Genomic DNA, 16,728 nt, shown 5'->3' with positions numbered 1-16,728 from the left:
TTCACACAGCTAGGATAACAATACTTTATTACTCCTGCTCCCAATAACAAAGTGACTTGTGATCCAACACCAGCCAAAAGTGATTTGGGCAAAGTAGCCCCATCATGCTGAGTACCTAGGCAGGGTGAGCGTGTCCATGCAAACACAGTCAGCTCGTGATGTCCCCTTCCCAAGCTCATCACTAGATTTCAGAGAAAAGCTCATTCAGACCCTGCTTTCACTTGGAACTGTCTTGGTGGCCTCATATATTCCATTTGGAAGAAAAAATCTAGATTCCAATTAACTGTTTACTTTGTTATAAAGAAATGAATTACTTTGAGACTTAGTAAGGCGTCAATCCCCATGCAGCAATGGAAGCTAGTGAGCCAGAGTGTTTAACAAAATAAAGCATCAAACATCAGGACAAGTCTTGATGTCATTTGATGTTGAAAATGATATGCTGGTGTAGCAAATCACACACAATTTTAGAACTAATCAAATTATAGAAATATTTAGGTTGAAATATGAATTCCATATGACTTTTTAAGAGAAAACTAAATTGTTACATTGCTGCTTTGGCAGCCAAATATCTACATTGTGGACAATTAGGAGGGTCAATAAGTGAAACTTTAGTTATGAAATCTATCTTGCAGAGGCAGTGCTGCTCCATGTTCATCAGAGAAAGAGTAGGAATGGAGCTCTATTGGGATACTTAGATGGAACCACCAGGAGCAATGAATATATATTTCTTATGAGTGAGTACAAGATGCAGATTAGAAATGTTTCCTTTGTAAAGAGTCACTTGAAAATGCATGGTGCTGAACGTCTGAATTGGCACACTTTAATACATTGCACTTTTGTAACCCAACTTTTATCCTGCAATATCCAAGCACTTTGCAAACATTAAAGAATTAAGTTTCACAATGCACCTGGGATGTAGGTTTTGCTATCCCATTATACAGAAAAGGTGATTGAGGCATAAAGAGATTAAGTGACTTGACCAAAGTCAAACAGCAAGTCTGTGGTGGAGCTTCAGTAGGAATAGACCCCAGATCTCTGGATTTTCAGCCTCAGTGTCAACCACTAGACCAGACTTCCTGAAATTTGCCAATAATACTAAACTGGGAGGAGGTTGAAAGTGCTTTGGAGAATAGAATTAAAATTCAAAATGATCTGGACAAACTGGAAAAATGGTCTGAAGTAAATAGAATGAAATTCAGTAAGGGCAAATGCAAAGTACTCCACTTAGGAAGGAACACACATACAAAATGGGTTGCACACATACAAAATGGGAAATGACTGCCTAGAAAGGAGTGCCGAAAGGGATCTGGGGGTCATAGTGGATCACAAGCTAAATATGAGTCAACAGTGTAACACGGCTGCAAAAAAAAGTAAACATCATTTTGGGATGTATTAGCAGGAGTATTGTAAGCAAGACACAAGAAATAATTATTCCACTCTACTCTGAGCTGATCAAGCCTCAACTGGGGGTATTGTGTCTATTTCTGCACGCTGCATTTCTGGAAAGATGTGGATTAATTGGAGAGAGTCCAGAGAAGAGCAACAAAAATTATTAAAGGTCTAGAAAATACAACCTGTGAGGGAAGATTGAAAAAATTGGGTTTGTTTAGTCTGGAGAAGAGAAGACTGAGAGGGGACATGATAGCAGTTTTCAAGTACATAAAAGATTGTTACAAGGAGGAGGGAGAAAATTTGTCCTCCTTAATATCTTGGTCTGTGATGGGGTGTTAGATGGGATGGGATCTGAGTTACTATAGAGAATTCTTTCCTGCGCGCTGGCTGATGACTCTTGCCCACATGCTCAGGGTTTAACTGATAGCCATATTTGGAGTCGGGAAGGAATTTTCCTCCAGGGCAGATTGGCAGAGGCCCTGGAGGTTTTTCACCTTCCTCTGCAGCATGGGGCACGGGTCACTTGCTGGAGGATTCTCTGCAGCTTGAGGTCTTCAAACCATAATTTGAAGACTTCAATAACTCAGACATAGGTTAGGGGTTTGTTATAGAAGTGGATGGGTGAGATTCTGTGGCCTGCATTGTGCAGGAGGTCAGACTAGATGATCATAATGGTCCCTTCTGACCTTAAAGTCTATGAATCTATCTGAGGATAGGACAAGAAGCAATGGACTTAAATTGCAGCAAGTGCAGTTTAGGTTGGACATTAGGAAAAACTTTCTAATGGTCAGGGTGGTTAAGCACTGGAATAAATTGCCTTGACAGGTTGTGGAATCTCCATCATTGGAGATTTTAAAGAGCATGTTAGTCAAATACGTGCCAGGGATGGTCTAGATAAGATGTAGTCCTACCTTGAGTGCAAGAGACTGGACTAGAAGACCTCTTGAGGTCCCTTCTAGTCCTATGTTTCTATGAAATTCCGCCAAGTTTTGTCACTGTGAGATCCCCAAAGCAGATGCTAATATTGTCCAGCTTTTCAAAGCTTATTTGTTAAGTAAAATGAACAAGATATGCTAATTACACCCCATCAGTCTCAGCTTGCATAGAAAGAGCTAAGATTATTAATGTGCACTATACTTTTGTAAATTCAACCTTCCAGGGATGGAATTAGCATTCAAATTCATGGTTCAAAAATCTTCTGGGTTTAGTGCAGTAAGACTGGTCAAGGATTAAATAAGAGTACGGTGGAATCTGCCAAGAAGTCCTGAAGAAACAAATGGGAATTGATGCAATCAGTGTGATGAGGATCTAGGAAAAGAAATGAAGAGATATAAGCTGAAATATAAAGTATGCATAAAGACACCAAAGTAATTACTAAAACACAAAGGAGACACATTCCAACATTGTCAAAATCCACCTTCAAGACAAGGGCTTCTACTTTTGTACAAAATATACTATGCCATGCCGTTTTGTCCCAGTGCACTAGGAGACTTCAATTAATACATTAAAACTTGGTACTGAAGTAAAGAATTTGCATCTATATGTACACAACAGAGCCATCTGATAGAAATCTACAAGGGATGGGTAACCCAGGTAAAGTAATCATAATACAAACTTTCACTGAAAACTAGGACCAAATCCAAATCATATTTTATGAGGTTCAAAAACTTCAAACTGAACATTTTTTCCACCATTTTTTTTCATTTTGGGTTCATCCTAATTATAGCGTGGACTGGTAATGGAAGTGCTGAAACACATGAAGAGAGACTAATAGGCTATTCCCAGAAACAGGAAGCTGCAAAAATATCATACAAGATACTTGAGTGTTTCAATTATTTAGTTAATCTAAGAAAGACACAACACCTCTCCTCTTTGCCCCCTACATGAAGGCATAAGGATAATTTATGCCAGCTCTGCATCACCTGAAAATTATCTTGTGTCAGGGGAATCCTCGACTGCAGTTTTTCAGCTGCTTTGTGCTGCAGGGAACATTTAAAAGTCCCTTTATAATTTTCACAGTGTTCAGTAGTAAGAACTGGTGGAGCCCTTAACTGGATTGTACAAGGGGAACAGCAAATGTTTGTTCTTAAAGGTTCAGAAACATCATTTGGAAGGGAGCTATGCTACTCATGTTTGAAAGACTGCTTACTATTGAGGGAAGAGGGGGAAGAAGGGAGTGTTATACCTTACATGAACAATAGGAAGTATTTGGCTTTATCCCTGAGGGGGATAATTGATTCAGCTGTGTGGGAAGTGCAGGCTAGATTGCTTTATGTCAAAAAATGTGTCACCATTTTCTGCAGTGAAAGTATACAGAAGCTAGTTGAAGATGATATTTCTTGACTGCTTTTGTTTTCGTCTTGGATGTATTTAGTACTGCAGCTGTTTTTTATAATACTAGCCTGGTAGTGCTATGATGCATATTATCTAAACAATACAGAAATGTGTTTATCACAAATTGCCATTACCTGGAGGAAAGCATTCAGAGATTTCAGATGAATTATGGGTAACAACCCTTTCAAGTGAGAGTTTTGAGTTATGCACTCCCAAGGCTTTAGTTCTGGGTAACTTTAGTAAATACATGTACATACGTGCATACACACATCATCGATCTCTCTCTTTCTCCTCATTAACGTATCTTGTGGCTCTGACATGACTGAGTGAAAACCAGCATGCCACACATGGAGGCTGGGGAGAAAATATCAAGAATGAAAAACATAGATGAGGTTTGTGCCCCAAGAAGTTTTCCTTATATTCTGTAGTTTCAGAAAACATTTATCTTTGTCCGTTTCTTTGTCCTCTCATGTTTATGTGATGTGAAGCTGATCCCAGCTATGATTAGTATTACGGCAGGAGTCACTGGGTGGCAATGTTGCACATTCTGACAGGGTTCTGAAAGCAATATGGTCTTTGAAGAAACGTTGCATTGTTAGTTTCATGATGAAGTTTCTTTTGGAAGGGAGCTATGGCAAGCAGCAAGAAAGTTTGTTTTCTACCTTAAGCTCTCTAATGAGAGTCAAATCTTGAGGCTGAGCTACTGCCTGGAAACTGGGTAGTGGTTTTTGTCTGAGATTCCTGACAGAGTGGATTGCCTGAATGCTGGTTCAAACCACCGCTGTTCAAGGACAGACATAAGTAGTGTAAACATTAAAAGTTGGTTAAGAGTACACCCAAATGCCTTGTTACTGATTTTTCCTACAATAAGAAACCAACTTGGCAAGACCGAACCATCTGCTACCACTAGAAGGGATGGGTTTTTTTTAGCTTATACTAGGTGCTTTCACAATTTGTAGGTATTAAGATGACATGCATCTCTTTATAATTACCATAGCTCATTTAATAATCATTTAATAATCATTAGATCATTAATGTATTTGGCAGTATTTAATTTTATATGTAACCCACCAAAGAGCAGTAGGTCCCTGGGCAATCTGTGTGCTGTTAGCTCAGAGAGAGACACACTGTTCCTGTAGGGAGAGTGAGCCAAGGACAGACTCAGAGTCTGCCAAGTGACCCAGAGGGAGAGAGGCGTGCCACTATTTAAAATGACAGGAACCCCTGTTTGCTCAGAGGAGGGTGCAGAGTCAAACTGTTGGCAAACTGGTGACAAATTACAGTCCAGAAATAAGAACAAGCCTGGCCAATGACCTCCCTTGGGAGCACTGAAGTGGGGATAAACCATTCTGGCATAGTCTGGAGCCAGCCACAGAAAGAGCAGGACTGGCTGTATGGGAAGCTGGTGAGTCCCAGGTCTGCATACAGGGTTCCCCCTGAGAACTTGCCTTTGGGTAGCTGAAAGCAACATCCCTCAGCTTGGCACCTTTTCCTCTTCAAGGTGACTTCCAGTTTCCACCAAGCCTGAGCAAGGCTGAGTTAGCCCTCCAGCTCCCTAGGTGAGATCAATCACCACACAGCAGGCTCTGCTCTGGTTGCTAATCCAGAGCTTCTTGCCTGCTGTGAGTGTGTCTGAGCACTGCGGTGGGTGACTAAAGTTAGGATTTTTAGTATAGTTTTGTAATTTGCAACTTGAGTCCTCCACCCCTTTGTGGTGAGGGGAAATCCTGGCAGAGCAGCCTGACTCCTGCATGAAGAGGATGCCTGTCAGCAGCGATCATCAGCCCCTCTGCAGTGACTGAGAAGTCCAGAGCCGTCTCTGAACCTGAGGCTCTGTCACAGAGTTGTGCGTCACAATCTTTTAGTTAGATAGTCAGGGAAATTGTTTGGGAGAACCCCTACTCCTCGAACTATGTCCTCAGGCTAGGGGGTAAGAGTTTGGGGAGTTTATTACCTGTTGCCTATTAAACCTTCAGAGGACTTAACACTTTATCCCACTTGAGAGACTCCTGGACTGTAGTGAACCCAGTCAACCAAGTTGCTAAGTACTGCACAGAAGATATCGTGGTCACAGGTCACCAAAGGCCCCTGCTAAGTATGCATACCAATGAGCCACTAATTTTACACTTGCTATACAAGACAAATGACTAGGAAAATTCATGGGTATTATCAGCATGGGCACGAGGGATCCTGAGAATCATGTTTTACCCTATGTTATATTTCTCTCCTGTTTAATATAATTACTGTGTTAAATACATTGTATGTTTTTGTGTTATTTCTTGGAAGTCTCCAACTATCTGGCAAGTAAGTGGGGGTTACTGTGTGATTAGAATTTTCCTGCCCTGGTGACTTTGCCAGGAAGGATCAAGGTGGTGGGGTGGGTGGAGACACCGCCAAATAAATTTATATGGGAAGAAAAATAAGGTACATCCTGCTGAGTGGATGGCAAGATCCAGAAGAACCCAGGCCTTGCCATCAAAACCCATATGGAGAATGGCTCTAAAGAATGTAACTGGGTGGATAGTGGGAGCTACATATATTTTACTGTGCAATATTTTATAAAATATAAAATAAATTAATTAGAAATATCAAATTACATTCAATTAAAAATATAAAATAAAATCAATTTCAAAACAAAGAAGAATTTTGAAACAAAACATATCAAAATGTTCTATTCTGATATGGTTCAAGCAGAATGTTTTGACCTTATCAAAATGTTTCATTTCCACTTTTTCAATGTACTTTCATCAAAATCCACGCATTCCCACAACATGTTTTCATTTTGACTAATTGGCATTGGCTGATGGAAAAATGTTTCATAGAAAATTTTCAACGAGCTCTAATAATCATATAATCTCGTGTTTAAACAGTACTTTTGATCCAAAAGGATCCCATCACTGAAATGCAGCCACATCTGGGGTGTAGTACCCCAGCTGCACAGTAACTTACAGCATTAAGCAAAAATATCATGCGAAAATGTGGTTCTGAGGGGACTTTAGGTAATTAGAATGTAGGTAGTCTACATTAGCATGGACCAGGGACATGGACATTAACCAGTCTACTGTTGCAAAAAGGATCTATATTTGAAATTACTGCACCACCAGCACAGCCTTCAATACCAGCCTGAGATGTAAATTTGCTGAAGGCCCAGAGGAAGCCTGCCACCTAGTGAATTGCCAGGGAGGGACTCCCAGGGTGTTCCTTGGTTATCCATGTACTGACCCAGACTAATACTGCTTAGCTAGAGAGCGAGGAAATCATAAAATGAAGTAGTGTGGCAGGCGGGAGGGCCTCAGGGAGGAGGGGAAGAGGCATGTATGGTGGGTGGGGCCTCAGGGAAGGGGAACGGGCCCAGGGTGGAGCATGAGTGGGTTCTTGGGGGAGGAGGCAAAGCAGGGGTGGGGCATAGGGCAGGTCCATATCTGGGTGCCAGTGGGCCCCCCACACACTTCTAGGGAGCTTCCAGCACTCACACCCTGCCTCCCCAAATGTAGAAGTCATGTGCTGCCAATGGTGTAGGTGGATATGGGCTACAGATATCTACAGAGCAGTTAGTGGTTGGGGTTCCTGTTAAGTAGATTCAAGGAGGGAACAAAAAATGCAGCCAGAAAAATCCCCATGGCCTGTAGATGACAGACATGCAGTTGACAGAGCAATAACTCAAGTTTCCATTTACAGAGAGAATGGGGAACCAGTTATCCAGCTTCTGAAGGACAAATGAGAAGGCAGAAATCCAGATGGAAGAGAATGGGTGATCCAACTGGAGGAAAACAACCACCAGACCAGCAAGACATTGAACCAGACCTGATAATCCCTTAAGAGTTTGAATTTTAAAGCACTTTTGTGAAAGGGTGTGTTCCCTCCAGAAGGGCACATAGGCTATCTATGTTTAAACTGGTCTAGGGTTCACTGTTATTATCAGGTTACAATTGGACCTGTTATAATTGTGTTACATCTGAATGTTGTTTAATATATTCTAGCATATCATTTATTTAATTACATCATTCTCATCCTAAGCATTACATGTCTTTGACATTATCTCTGCCAGACCAAAAATACAATGTTCTGAAGTCTTCAAGATTTATGGAGTGGTAACAAATGCCAACAATTTTTTCTGCCCCAAGACTCACAGTGGATTTAGCACAGCTGGCTAGGACCCTTCTTCTATGGCTTTGTTTGAATGGTGTTTGAAAGGAATGTTGGGTAATTACTCATTCATACCACAGGTCCCCTGGTGAGGTCACAGGGTTCCACTGTGTTGGCCAAAAAAGAAGCTGGGGGGTGGGTGGGGTGGGAGTGGACATATGTACGATTTACCATTGGAATGCAGGAATTGCCATGCTGGATCAGAGCCAAAGTCCTTCTAGTCCAGTATCCTGTCTCTGACAGTGGTCAGTACCAGATGTTTCAAAGGAGGTGTGAGAACCCCACAGTGGGGTAAGATGTGGAGGAAGGTATTTTGGGTGGAGGCAAACTTGCTTCCACCAAATTTCCATCAGAATTAGACCTTTAAGGTATGTGTGACTGTGCCTGGTGTGGGTCACAGCTGAGATATTAAATTCAGGACAGACTGATTAAAAAGCAGGGCAGATAAATACCAAAACTCGTGGTTTTTCTAACATTAGAGTTCACCAAGGCAGTAACAAAAGTGAGTTCCTGTATCACCGCACTGGTTAACAAGGAGCCAAAACACAGTCCCCTTAGGCAATCCAGCCCCCATCACCACCTAGACAACTGGTCTTTATTATGAAAACTCACCAAAAACCAGATTCATCCTACATAAGGTTCTTCTAATCCCAAAGGATCAGCCACTCCCCCAGGTCAATATATATAGTTTAGAGCTTACCAATTACCTAGCTTGTAGCCAGTTCTTTAGTAACTGAAAACTAAAGATTTATTAATTAAAAGAAAAGAAGAGAGTTATTAAATGGCTAAAGGAATCCTATACATACAAGTGATTTCAGAATCTATAGATCAGGTTCATAGCAGTGTTGGTAAATCTGCTAACTTGTACTAAGTCTCTCTGATTCACCCATTAGATTGGGGGACATCAGTCCTTTGTTCAAAGCTCTCCTTTGTTAGAAATCATCCCCAGAGATATGGAGCAGGAATGAAGACAAAGAAATGATGTTACTGTCTCCTTTTATACTTTCAATTTGAGTGAATGAAAAGTTACTGGCAAAAGATAGCATCTTAGATCACATGACTGTACATGTCTTGCTGAATCATGGGCAGCCATTGCCTCAGTGCTCTCTGAAACGTCTCCAGGAGGGGCTCACTGAGCGAGCTGATTCTCCTTAATGGGCCAGCAAGCAGGCTGGATCATCTAGATGCAAATTTGGCTTGGACCATCACCCAAGAAAACATGTCTGAGATACAAACACATAACAAATATTCATAACTTCATATACAAAGATGATACATGGTGTGACAGACCCAGTCCAGTGGGGTACAGGAGTCTGGTAGAGGGCAAATATACTGGTCACTGGCTGAGTAGTTTTCTGTTCCCTGAGTGACTAGAGCAGGGGCTGCACTAGAGTAACCAGGAACCTGCTAGAACCAGTTAAGGCAGACAGGCTGATTAGATCACCTGCAGCCAATCAAGGCAGGCTAATCAGGGCACCTGGGTTTAAAAAGGAGCTCACTGCAGTCAGCTGGGGGGGAGCCAGAGGAGAGGAAGTGTGTGAGAGGAGCTGAGAGTGAGAAGGTGTGCTGCTGAAGGACTAAGGAGTACAAGTGTTATCAGACACCAGGAGGAAGGTCCTGTGGTGAGGATAAAGAAGGTGTTTGGAGGAGATCATGGGGAAGTAGCCCAGGGAGTTGTAGCTGTCATGCAGCTGTTACAGGAGGCACTATAGACAGCTGCGATCCACAGGGGCCTGGGCTGAAACCCGGAGTAGAGGGCAGGCCCGGGTTCCCCCCAAACCTCCCAACTCCTGATCAGACACAGGAGGAGTTGTCCCAGACTGTGGGGAAGATCACTGAGGTGAGCAAATCTGCCAATAAGAGCAGGACCCACCAAGGTAGAGGAGGAATTTTGTCACAACTGGTGTCAGCAGTGGGAATTGGTGTGCACAGTGTGGCAGAAAAAGGAGGGTGATTTAAGAAAAAAAATAAAGGTAGAGGGTTCTTTTTTCCACCACAATGAATGATTTAGTATGGGCATTGATACAAGCTACTGTGGCCCAGCAGGAGGCTACTTGTGTCCAGGCAGCTGCCCAACAGGAGACAGCATGGCTGCAGCAAGAGACTAATCGCCTGCTGATGAACCAGGCTTCTGAAGACTGAGGTATGTTGTGAGAATTTGTAAATCAGGTAAAGACCCTTACAGAGCTGTACCGTGGCCATGATGGGATGCAGATCATATGGGCCAGCCATTGGCTGTAGAAAATGACGAGGGAGAATGATGTAGAGGCATACTCTCTGGCCTTTGAGAGGACAGCCCTACAGGAGGCCTGGCCTCAAGATCAGTGGTCTGGCAACCTTGCCCCATTCCTGTGTGGGGAGGCCCAGAAGGCTTACTATGATCTGCCTGAAGAGGCTGCAGCAGACTACCCCCAGCTGAAAGCAGAGAACCTAGCCAGATCTGGGGTAACGACCACAGTGCAGGCTCAGCAGTATCACAAGTGGAGGTACCAGGAAAACAAAATCCCGCAGTCCCATTTGTATGACCTCATCCATCTCGCATACAAGTGGTTGCAAATGGAGTCCCGGAATCCGGAAGAGATACTAGAGGTTCTGGTCATCGACCGATACATGAGAGAGCTACCACCAGCCCTTCGTGCCTGGGTAAGCCAGAACGAACCTTCCACCTATGATGAGGTTGTTGCACTGGTAGAGAGGCGAAGGATAGTGAGGGATCTGACCCACCCAGTTAAGGAAGAGGTATCCTGGGTTAAACGAGCAGCACCAAGCCCTAGAGCTCAGGTGACTGGGCCACCAGGAGGGCCCAGGTGGAAAAAGAGAGGGGCTGAAGGCCCAGCAGAAGCCACAAAGAGTCGGAGCACTGAAGGAGAAGAGGATCATGATGTTAGATTGCCCAAACCAAGAGACTGGTGAATGCCTAGGGCTCCATACAGATGTTATGCCTGCGGGGAGTGGGGACATACAGCTGCACAGTGTCCCAATGCTGAGGAGCCAATACAGTGTAACCTGGGGAACTGGGCAGACCCATGCTCCCTAATCCACCTTGGGGGCGGGGGGAGGTCTCACTAACCCCACATATGTACACCAGACCAGTAAAGCTAAATGGGGTAGAGACCACAGCACTGGTTGATTCGGGGAGTACTATCACGCTTGTCTCGGGGAAGCTTGTAAAGTGTAGTCAGCTGCTGTGGGCTAAGCGTACAGGGATAACATACGTCCATGGGACAGTTGGTTATTACCCCACCATCCCAGTAAAACTCGAGATTCAGGGGAACACTACTGAGGTAGCAGCAGGTGTAGTCCCTAAACTCCTATACCCAGTGCTCATAGGGAGGGACTTCCCAGGGTTTGGAAACTTACTCTCAGTAGGAGGATTGGAGAAAAAGGGGAACCCTGAAGTTAATGAGGCCTCCACAGTAGACTATCAACCCCCCGTCTTCTCTGAAATATCCCCAGATTTATTTTCCATTCCCAGACACGGTAGAAAGTCGAAAAGGGAAAGGAGGGCAGCTAAAGCCTTGGGAACCCGAATACTGACCCAAAGCCAGAGAGTCGCTCTCCTAGGTAGGCAGACCCTAGCACTTACCGTAAGTTGAAATATGTTAAGTGGCTTAACATAGGCTCACTGATTGCATATCCTCCAAAAATCCCCAATGCCAATATTTTTGTAGTCTAATGTGGAAATTTGTTTCTCTTGGTAGATTTATTTTTAAACATCCTTTTTCATGTGGATAGTATAGTAAGCAACACATCAATCTCATTTGCCATCTGGATGAGATCTGGTGTTTCCTCTAGATGAAAAGATTGAGATTGAAAGATGCTTTAAAAAAGACTTTTTTTAAACACTAGAGAAGGTGATTTTTTACACAAGGGCCTGACCATAGTAATCTGTGACAAAGAAACTATTCCTGATCCTAATAAAATATCATAGTGCAAGCTTCTAGAAAAAAAAATTGCAGAATATTTTGCCAACAGATGCAAAAACTAGGTAGAAAATTCTTTGGTTTTAAAGAGAAAAAAGCATTAAAATGTGTTAAAATCATATAAAAGGTTTGAATGTTGGCAGCGTGGCAGTATGTAACAGCTGTATGCAAAAGACCAATGGTTCCCATTTGATTACTTTTGTTAATAGGACAAACTTTGAGCTCTTCTGTAATTTTTCCATTTTCACTGGTAATTATGGGTCATTCAGAGTACAAGATATAGCAAAAACAATATTGTGTAATTAAGACAACACACCAATGCAGGAAGTAAGAACCTTTCCCTCCATCCCAGATTGGGGGCACATAAGAATAAGGAGAGCTGCACATCTGCTTATTGATATAGGAAAGGGCAGGGACTGGGTGAACCCTTCTTTCCCCCTCTCCACCAGGGCCGCCCACGGGGGGGGGGGGGGGAATTTGCCCCGGGCTCCGCAGGGGCTCCCACGAGAACGGCCGAGGCTCCCTCGCCGGCCGGCCCCACCTCCGCCCCTCCTAAAGCCTCAGCGCATGCAGCAGCATTCCTTGACAGCTTCAGCGTGGCTCTGACGGGGCCCCTGAGCTCCGCCCCGCTCAGAGCCGTGTGGTAAGGGGGCGGGGCTGTAAGCTCCAGCGGGGCCTGAGTTTCCTCCACTCGGCGTAGAGCTCACAGCCCCGTCCGCTGACCATGCGGCTGTGAGTGGGGCGGGGCTCAGGGGCCCTGCCGGAGACATGTTGCCTTTGTCCAGGGAAGGTACTGGATGGGCTGAGGCTCCGGGTGAGGGGGGAAGCCAGGGGTAAGAGGCCGGGGCCAGGGGGGTTGGCTAAGGGGCAGGGAGTCCCAGGGACAGGGAGGGGGCAGAGGTTGGGGGGGCAGTCAGGGGACAGGAAATGGGGGGGTTGGATTGTGGGCCTTCTGGGAGTGGTCTGTCAGGACTCAGCGGGGGTGGGGGTGGATAGGGGTCAGGGCAGTCAAGGGACAGGGAGCACGGGTGGGGTCCTGGGGTGATGGTGGTGGTGATGTCTCTGGGGGATGGTGAGGGGGCAAGGAGCAGGATGAGTTGGGGATTCTGAGGGGGGCAGGTATTCGGGGGGGCAGAAAGTGGGTGAGGGTCAGATAGGGGGCAGAGCCAGGCTGTTTGGGAGGCACAGCCTTTAGATTCATAGATTCATAGACTCTAGGACTGGAAGGGACCTCGAGAGGTCATCGAGTCCAGTCCCCTGCCCTCATGGCAGGACCAAATATTGTCTAGACCATCCCTAATAGACATTTATCTAACCTACTCTTAAATATCTCCAGAGATGGAGATTCCACAACTTCCCTAGGCAATCTATTCCAGTGTTTAACTACCCTGACAGTTAGAAACTTTTTCCTAATGTCCAACCTAAATCTCCCTTGCTGCAGTTTAAGCCCATTGCTTCTTGTTCTATCATTGGAGGCTAAGGTGAACAAGTTTTCTCCCTCCTCCTGATGACACCCTTTTAGATACCTGAAAACTGCTATCATGTCCCCTCTCAGTCTTCTCTTTTCCTTCCCTCCCTAAAGCTCATTCAGCAGTTTGAGGCTTGCAGAAGAGCCAAGTTGTTAGCTTTTCCATTAGGGCTACCATCCCTTTCACGTCTCAAATGCCAAATTATAGTCTATATTTAGTTTCAGTGCCATGGGGAGATTCATGTCAGAGGAGGGCAGCTTCATTTAAAAGTAGCCATTGGGGGAGGGATCACATGAGAAGAGCAATATCCTTTCCAACCTACCAAGGGAGACCCCCGCCCTTGCCTGCATCCCCTGAGGCTACAAAGGGGTTAATTCAGTGGTTCTCAAACTTTTGTACTGGTGACCCCTTTCACACAGCAAACCTCTGAGTGCGACCCCCCCGCCTTATAAATTGAAAACACTTTTTTATGTATTTAACACTATTATAAATGCTGGAGGCAAATCAGGGTTTGAGGTGGAGACTGACAGCTCACGACCCCCAGTTTGAGAACCCCTAGGTTAATTTAATTTTAGCACCCTGTGTCCATTCACATGCACGTGCTATTTTGAGCATTTCAGTTTTCACAACATAGGCTCATCCCAGATTTTAGAACAAGCTCAAATGCTCAGTTTGTGGAGTATGTACATAAGCTATACTAAAGACAAACCCACAGTAACCATCTCCAGTTTGTGAGGGACCCCATGGAGCCAGTCTCTAGGAAACAGCTAAATGCATGGAGGTTAAGTCCATTAATGGCTATTGGCCAGGATGGGTAAGGAATGGTGTCCCTAGCCTCTGTTTGTCAGAGGGTGGAGATGGATGACAGGAAGGAGATCACTTGATCATTGCCTGTTAAGTTCACTCCCTCTGGGGCACTTGGCATAGGCCATTGTTGGTAGACAGGATACTGGGCTGGATGGACCTTTGGTTTCACCCAGTACGGCCGTTCTTATGTTCTAAGCTAAATAAACTCAAAGTTATGGAGACAGATATGAGTCAAGGAAACCAGCAGAGTATCAGAAACCTGGAAAAATCTCTGCCTGGATGACCTCAGGCATTTGATCACAAGCTGAGGTACTTCAAAAGTTTTGGATTTTTTTAAGCAGAATTTTTTATTGTTTCTTTAAACAATCTAACACAGCAAGCAGCAAATATTTGGCCACACACTTCTGAAACCCCAAACCATATTCAGGTTTTGGCAGACTAATTTCAGCTTTTCAATTAAAAAAAACACAACAAATTTTGAAGTAAAGCAGACATTGTCCGTGATTTTTTTCTGCTTTTTAAAAACCCCTAGTTTTCGATCCAAAAGAAGTTTTGAAGGAAAATATTTGTCCAACCTTTTAATGAGCTTTAGTGCCTTTTAGCACTAGCTGATGCTGAGAACCAGTGATACCTTGTAAAGAAGTTTTCTCAAAACTGGGTTTGTGCCGAGATGCGGTAAGTTTATTTTTCCCAGGCCCACCCATGGAGGATGGAGCAAGTGGGGCAATTTGCCCCAGGCCCCACAGGGGCCCCCATGAGACTATAGTATTGTATAGTATTGTAATTTTTTTATGGAAGGGGCCCCCAAAATTGCTTTGCCCCGACCCCCTGAATCCTCTGGGCGGCCCTGCTCTCCACTTCCTGGGCAGTGCAGGTTCAGGGTTTGTAATTTACCACTGGTAAGGCATTTTCTGATGCAGGGAAGGAAATGTGATTCACAGTCTTGTTTCTGAGTCAGGGCCTCTTGGGGCTTCTGCTGGAGTGCTACAACATACATACCTCCCTCTGCTCTGGGCTGTGCCTAAAATCAAGATCTAGCCTTATAGCAGGAGTAGTAGCAACTGGCTGCTGTTCTTAAGGTTCCAGTATGATTTCTCCCACCCCCAATGCTCATAACTTCCCAAAGCTGAAATTTTCAGTTTGTTCTCTGCCTCAAGGCCAATGTATTTTAAACTTTGAGCTCAAACAGTTCAGTCATTTCTGAGACAGACAAGAGTGAGACACACTTCCCCCAGTCTAAAAAGAAAACTCCTGTGACCGTTTTTGAACAGAGCTAGAGCGTATTCCTTATGCAGCCTCAACTGATCACTTTTTGCTCGATTTTTGTTTCAATGTTGTTTTTAAAAGGAAACATTTGCCTCTAAGCACATCCTTTTTGGAAGGTGGTGCTTTTTCCATCTAGAACGGAAAAACAACAAACAGAAAAAGGCAAGTCTTCTGAGATGAATGACACCCCTCACCTTTCCCGTTTCCATTATGTGATCCTAGAGTAGTATCTTCTTTGCTACAACTTGTACTCTTTTTGACTGGGTTGCCTATAGCTTGCACCTTTCCTTGCAAATGTATGTCCCGGTGACATCAAAACCATGTTCAGGCCAACTCCAGAATCATGATCTAGTCCAGGGCACTGGACTAAGTGTCAGAACATTGGATTTCTATTCTGGACTCTGCCACTGAGCTGGTGTGTGACCTCACAAGTCACTTCTTCACTTCTCTGGACCTCAGTTTCGCCATCTGTAAAATGTGAATAATGAGACTTTCCCTCCTTAGTAAAGTGCTTTGGGATCTACTGATAAGAGCTAAGTATTGTCATTGTTTATATCAGATTGGTGCTGGAATAACCGCCAACATCAATGGAGTGACGTGTTGACCTCTTCTAGCTTCATATTTCCCCCTTTTATAATGTAATTTAAAACATTATATTCAAAAACATTCAAATAATGCTGAAGTCTAACTGATAAACAGACACAATTAATTCCCAAACCAAAGCAGACGTTCTTTCCTTAAGCCAACCCACTACAGGGGTGTCAAGGAACTGCACATAATATTACCAGTTAACCCTCTCTGTATTAACAATGGTTACCTAAAGAGGTCTGACTCATGGTTACTACCTGCATTCCTTTACCCTCTGTGGTAATGCCAGTGGTTAATACAGTACCACACAGCCTCCTAAAACAACATATCATTTATTTAAAACAAAAGCATTTCAAGAAAACAGATCTTAAAATAACAAATAGATGGTAACCATTTCTAGCTTACCGAAGGTCTATGTGTCTTTCACATGGAGATCATGGTAGGTCTACACTTCCTATAGACATCCCCCTACCCCCCCAACCTTAGGGTCTGTTCCCTTAACTCATAAATCTAGTTCCCTCGCTTGTCCTCTAAAAGCTGCTCAGTCTTTTTGACCTCCACCTTCCCTCCCCACTTCCTTGAGACCAGGCCTGCGGTCTGTTAGTTCCCAGCATTAGAAAAACAAAGCTTACAATTTGTTGGAGACAATATGTACGGTCCTCAAAGCTAATAGCTTTCCCCATTGTCTTCTAAGTTTGTGCTGCCATGTTCTTTTCTTGGACATATCTTCTTCTTCCTCCATTGAAATAAACAGTCCTGCATTGAAATAAATTAGTAAAGTATATAATAAACATTCCACTAAC

The sequence above is a fragment of the Gopherus flavomarginatus genome, chromosome 4 (assembly GCF_025201925.1).
Source record: "Gopherus flavomarginatus isolate rGopFla2 chromosome 4, rGopFla2.mat.asm, whole genome shotgun sequence".
NCBI classification, from domain to species: Eukaryota; Metazoa; Chordata; order Testudines; family Testudinidae; genus Gopherus; species Gopherus flavomarginatus.
The sequence above is the reverse complement of the archived record's forward strand: the minus strand, read 5'-3'. Positions refer to the sequence as shown.